Raw genomic sequence first — 6,434 nt, 5'->3', positions numbered from 1 at the left:
AGAGGAAGTGGTGGAGGCTGGTACGATTACAACATTTAAAAGGCATCTGGATGGGTACATGAATAGGAAGGGTTTAGTGGGATATGGGCCAAATGCTGACAAATGGGACTAGATTAATTTAGGATATCTGGTTGGCATGGACAAGTTGGACTGACTCTAACTGGAGTACTGTATCCAATTCTGGCATAACTTAAGAAACATATGAAGATATTAAAGAGGGTGCAAAAGAGATTCATAAGAATGATTTCAGGGATGAAGGATTTCAATACCATAGATGCTTTGGAGAAACTGGGCGTACGTTTTTGGAGAAGTGAAGATTGAGTGGAGATTTGATAGAGCTATTCAAAATCATGAAGTGCCTGGAGATAGTGAGGATTAGAGGAACATATTTCCACTAATTGTAGGATTAAGAACCAAAGGGGATACAGATTTAAGGCAGTTGGCAAAATAGCCAGTAGTGACATGAGAAGAAAGCTGCTTGACACAATGAATATTGGAGTGTACTCAAAGAGTAGTGGATGAAGTCTACGTAGATGCTCTGGATGCTCTGGTTTCCTCCCATAGTACAAAGATGTGCAGGTTAAGTGGATTGGCCATTCTAAATTGCTCATAGTGTCCAGGGATTTGCAGTGTAGGTGGATTAGCCATGATATATGCAAGGTTATGGGGATAGGTTGTAGGGATGGGTCTGGATAGGTTGCTCTTCAGATTCAATGGGTTAAATGGTCTCTAAATGCACTATAAAGATCCTGTGATTCTATTAATAAAATTGCATTGTATTCTTCTGCTAGCTTTTTGTGATTGATGCTTGCATCAATCCCGAATTTCTCTGTGCTGCAGCTTTCTGCAGTCTTTCCCCATTTAAACTAAATTCATCTCTTCTACTCTTCCTGCCAAAGTGTTGTTATGGACCACTCAAAACATTCTTAAGCAGGTAGCCCAGTCCATAACTTTGCAATTTGTTTCAGGAAGTGTACATTGAAACTTACCCAGATTAAGTTAGCGAGGTTGACTACCAGGTTTAAAACAGACAAAAAATTTATTCACAAAATTACACAATTAAACACGAAGAACAGAATAAAGAATCCCAACAGAACTCAGTCAATCCAAACTAGACTTAAGTATGCTGTTCAGTATATACACAAAGTACCAAAATGTAAAACCCCCTTCAAAACACAGTACAAAAAAAGGTCAGATGCTTACAGGTTGAACTTAGAAAGGCAGAAGAGAGAGTTTCCACACAGCTCACTGTTGAACTCCCAACCAGTTCTGGACTGAACTAAACTGCTCAGCTAGAGAGATGACCATTCCCCTTTCATTCTACAGATCACTTCTAAAACATGACCACTTTGACCCGAAGTCTCATCTGTTTATATATAAACAAAAAGCCTTTCAAAATCCTTTTTACCTCTGTACCAAACCAGTCTGATGGGAGCCTGGCCAGGTTTATTGCCCCTCTGAAAAAAATCACAGACAGAGTATCCTTGAGCCGAGGAACAGCTTTTAGAAAACACGGTCTAGCTTTGTGACACCTCCCCCTTAAACAAATGAACCATCGATACCAAAAGATGGCTTCATGTTAAAACTCTTCAAAAACCCAGTTAGTAGTCTAAACACACATATACACTAAACTAACTATAAACACGCAAATGTGCACAACCACATGCAAATCCAGGCCGCGGTACACCCACCACCGAATGCCTCCGTATCTCATTCAAACCTCGATAACGCATCGGCAATCACGTTTTCGTGACCTGCCACATGCACAATTGTCAAATTGAATGGCTACGACAACAAGCTCCATCTAAGCAGTCTGGCATTTTTTTCCTTAAATTTTTCCACAAATGTCAATGGGTTACGATCAGTATATGTGATAGTCTCAGGTGCATTGCTGGTAATATAAACACTGAAATGTTGTAATGCCAACACCAAGCTTAAAGTCTCTTTCTCCATCATTGGATATTTCTGTTGATGAATGTTAACTTCCTGGAACAATAACCGATGAGTCTTTCTATTCCCTCAGCATTGTCCTGCAGGAGCACCACACTGACTCCCACATCGCTGGCTTCGATAGCCACCTTGAAAGGCTTCTTGTCATCAGGCGTAGCTAATACTGGGGCAGGGGTTAACACAGTCTTTAGGCTGTCAAATGACCTTTGACAGTCCTTGGTCCACTGAAACCTCTTGCCCTTTTTTAACAATTCAGTGAGTGGAGCAGCCAAACTGCTAAAGTTCGGTAAAATCCATTCAATCCCAGGAATGCAGTATGGCTTTTCTCATTGACAGTGCGGGAAATTCCCCAGTTACTTCATTTTTGCATCCGGTGGAGCCATTTGTCCATGTTCAATAACATGGCCCAGGAAGGTGACTTGGGCTTTGGCAAATTCACTTTTAGCTAGGTTTACCACAAAGCCTGCCTTCCGAAATCGATCGAATAAGTCCAATAAATGTTGTGAATGTTCCTTCCATGAGTGACTAAAAATCACCAATATATACCACACAGTTGGGTCATCTGGCAATGCCCTTATTAGTCAGTCGCTGAAAAGTGGTTGGAGCGTTTTTCATACCAAATGGCATGACTTTGAATTGATATAGTCCATGTGGCGTTACGAAAGCTGAAATTGCTTTTGCCAGTAGCCTTTGAGCAAGTCCAACTGAGAAATGTAAGTTGCTTGTCCCACTTGTTCAACACAGTTCTCCAACTGTAGAATTGGATATGCATCAATCTTTGTAACAACATTGCCTTTGCGTTAGTCCACACATTGGTACCATCTGGCTTTGGCCAGCTTTAGAGGGTTGTGCCTGTAAGGATGTTGCTTAATTGGAACAGCATCTCCTATACCTACATCATGGACAATTAGGTTGGTACTTCCCAGTTTATTTCCACATATCTCCCCATGTCAGAGTAATAAATCTTTCAAGTCATTTCCATTTTCTTGTGGAAGGTAATTCAATAATTTATCCCAATTTTTTGACAACTTCCTCATTGTCCAATTCAGAATCCTCTGAACTTGGTTCTTCCTTCTGTGCTGTAATCATTAACACCTTCTCCTCTTGCTTTCCTTCCCTAACAAAATACCTTTTGAGCATATTCACATGACGCACTCTGTGAGATTTCTTCCTGTCTGGAGTCTTTATCAAGTAGTTCACCTCACTCAATTTCTTCTTAATTTGATATGGTCCACTAAACCTTGCTTTTAAAGGCTCACCTGTTACTGGAAGTAACACCAATACCTTATCCCCAACTGCAAAATTGCGAATTTATGATCTCATATCCATCTTCTTTCATTGCATGCTGTGATAATTTTAAGTGCTGTCTAGCCAACTCTCCAGCTCTATTCAATTATTCTCTAAAATGCGACACATAGTCCAAATGGGTGGTCTCTGAATTCTCACTTATTAATTTCGCCTTAGTCAATTTTAATGATCCTCGTACTTCATGCCCAAAAATAATTCAAATGGACTGAATTTGATTGATTCATTCAGTGCATCTCTAATCGCAACAAGTACAAACGCAATTCCCTTATCCCAATCATCTGGATAATCCTGACCATAAGCCTGCAACATGATCTTTAAGGTTTGATGCCATCTCTCTCTAGCACCCCTTGTGATTCTGGATGGGGGGGCATGCAGTAGATTTGAATTGCTTTATTCCCAAGTTATCCATTACATCCTTGAATAATTTGGATGTGAAGTTTGAGCCTTGATCTGACTGGATCGCTATTGGCAGTCCGTATCTAGTAAAACATTTAATTAATTCTTCCACAACCTTTTTTGCTGTGATAATGCGTAATGGATTGCTTCTGGAAATCTAGTTGACACATCCATTATTGTTAATAAGTACTTATTCCCAATTTTTATTTGAGGTAGGGGACCTATGCAAACAATCAAGACTCATGTGAAAGGTTCCTCAAATGCTGACATAGGTATTAAAGGTGCAGGGTTTATTACCACCTGTGGTTTTCCAATTAGCTGACATGTATGACACATCCGGCAAAATTCAACTACGTCCTTGTGCAGTCCAGGCCAGTAAAAATGTCTTTGTATTTTAGCCTGTGTTTTCCTCACCCCTAAATGACCTCCAAGTGGTGGCTCATGCGCCACATGCAGCACCTTCTTTCAATATCCTACTGGCAAAACAATTTAGATTAGATTCCCTTCAGTGTGGAAACAGGCCCTTCGGCCCAACAAGTCCACACCAACACTCCGAAGAGCAACCCACCCAGTCCCATTCCCCTACTCCTAACACTATGGGCAATTTCCCATAGCTAATTCACCAAACCTGCACATCTTTAGACTGTGGGAGGAAACCGGAGCACCCGGAGGAAACCCACGCAGACACGGGGAGAATGTGCAAACTCCACACAGACAGTTGCCTGAGGTGGGAATTGAACCTGGGTCCCTGGTGCTGTGAGGCAGCAGTGCTAACCACTGAGCCATCGTGCTACCCCTAAATTTGATGTATCTCTGCCCATTTCTCATCTGCTTGAATGTGTGTGGTCTCCATTTCCTCATTAAGACATCGTTTGTAAAGTAATAACACACAGATGCATTCACATTCCTTCTGTGTAACTGCCTTTTGATATAACTGTTTTAAATTCTCATCTTTCTGCTGTAACTCAATAGGTTTAGCAGAGATAAAGATACTTGCATGTTTACCTTTTAGTCCTTCTCTGTTGCACTTATCCGATTAAAGGACATTTCTGATAAAGCTATGTCAGCTTCCTCATCTGTGCCTTTTGATCTCTCCTGCTTCAGCTCGTGCCTCTGATCTTGTGACCACACAATCAGGGAAAATTCTTGGATAAACATTCCCCATGTCTTCAGTTGCTTGAGTGTCCACTGACTTTTCAACTATTGTAGGCAGCACGCCTAGCGGTGAATCAGCTATATCATTTGCAAGCACAAATTATATTCCTGGAGCTGAGAGTTTGTTCAGCAGTCTTACCACAAATTCTCCGCTCTTCTCTGGACTCTCTAGTCTCACTTTACATAATTGAGTACTTTTTGTCTCACCATGAATTCCTGTTACCAGTACCTTTTCAGGCAATAGTCCCTCAGGAGTACATATCTCCTCATCCTTCAGCATTACAGACTGAGAGGATCCTGTATTCCTTAATATTCTAATATCTTTACCTACTGCTCCTGGCCTATGTGAATAAATTTTACCCTCGCATGTATATGTTTTAAGCAGATCTGGCACTTCCTCCATAATCAACCTCTGATCATCTAGTACACGGAGGCAGTTGTCTACCTTCCCTTTTTGTTACTACTCCAACAAAACTCCCAGGCTTGTCTGGTTTTCCTATATCTGGCTTTCTCCCAGCCCACCAACACTGTGATTTCGTGTGCTCACTTTATTACAATGAAAACACCAGAGCTTTTTAACTTTTTTGTCCCCCTTTTTTTACCCTGTGGTAAGTTATCCTTATGATCTTCACTGAGATCTACCTTCCCCTTTCCATGTGAGGATTTCTTTTTGCCCCAGTTTCTGTCCCTCATGAACTGAAATTGATTCTGGAAGTCAAACCAAGTTTTATGGACCAGCTCATAATCATCAAGCACTTCAGCTGCTAGCCTTGCCATTTTAACTCTCTGTTCTTCCACGAGTTTGCACTACTTCAGGTAGTGAATTTTTGAATTCCTCCAAAATAATTACTTCCCTAAGGGCATCATAGCCTTGCTCGATTTTTAAAGCTTTTATCCATCTATCAAAATTACTCTGTTTGATCCTTTCAAACTCAATATAGGTTTGACCAGGATCCTGAAACATTGTCCATAGGCTTCTGGTACAAGCTCATATGCACTTAAGATAGTTTTTTTCACCTCCTCATACTCCCCAGATCCCTCCTCTGATAGTGATGCGAATACTCACGAGCCCTACCTACAAGTTTCATTTGGATCAACACAACCCACATTGCCACTAGCCACTGCATTTGAGATGAAAAAGGCTTCCACATCCTTCTCATCAAATTTAGGCCATGCATGAACAGACTTAAACAGTTTCTCACTGGGCTTCTGACTACCAGGGGCTTGCTCATCCACACTCTCTTCCTCACCAAGCCTACCCTCAGCCTTTATCTCCAGCCTTTTAAGCCAACTTCCCTTTTTAAGTATGAGTTTTTGAAGTTCAAAAGCTCTCTCTTTTCCTCTCTGTTCTGCTGCTCTCTCCTTTTCCCTCTCTTCTACTTTTAATCATAACTCAAACTGTTTAATTTCTGCTGCCCTTTCCTTATCTCTTGCCTTTAACTCAAGCTGCTTCATTTGCAATTGAATTCTTGCTGTCTCTACAGATTCTGATGGTTTCTGCAGCAAGTTTAAATGCTGAGCTACTGCTGTAATTTTGTCTCTTTTCCTCACAGAAGCTGGCAGTTCCAATTCCAGCTTCTCTGCTAATTCCTCTAGCTTGGTCTTATTCACTTTTTGCAAAACTT

Source organism: Chiloscyllium plagiosum, unplaced genomic scaffold, assembly GCF_037043375.1.
Source record: "Chiloscyllium plagiosum isolate Xiang-an unplaced genomic scaffold, Cpla_swu_hap1 HiC_scaffold_5, whole genome shotgun sequence".
Classification (NCBI taxonomy): domain Eukaryota; kingdom Metazoa; phylum Chordata; class Chondrichthyes; order Orectolobiformes; family Hemiscylliidae; genus Chiloscyllium; species Chiloscyllium plagiosum.
Note: the sequence above shows the minus strand (reverse complement) of the source record.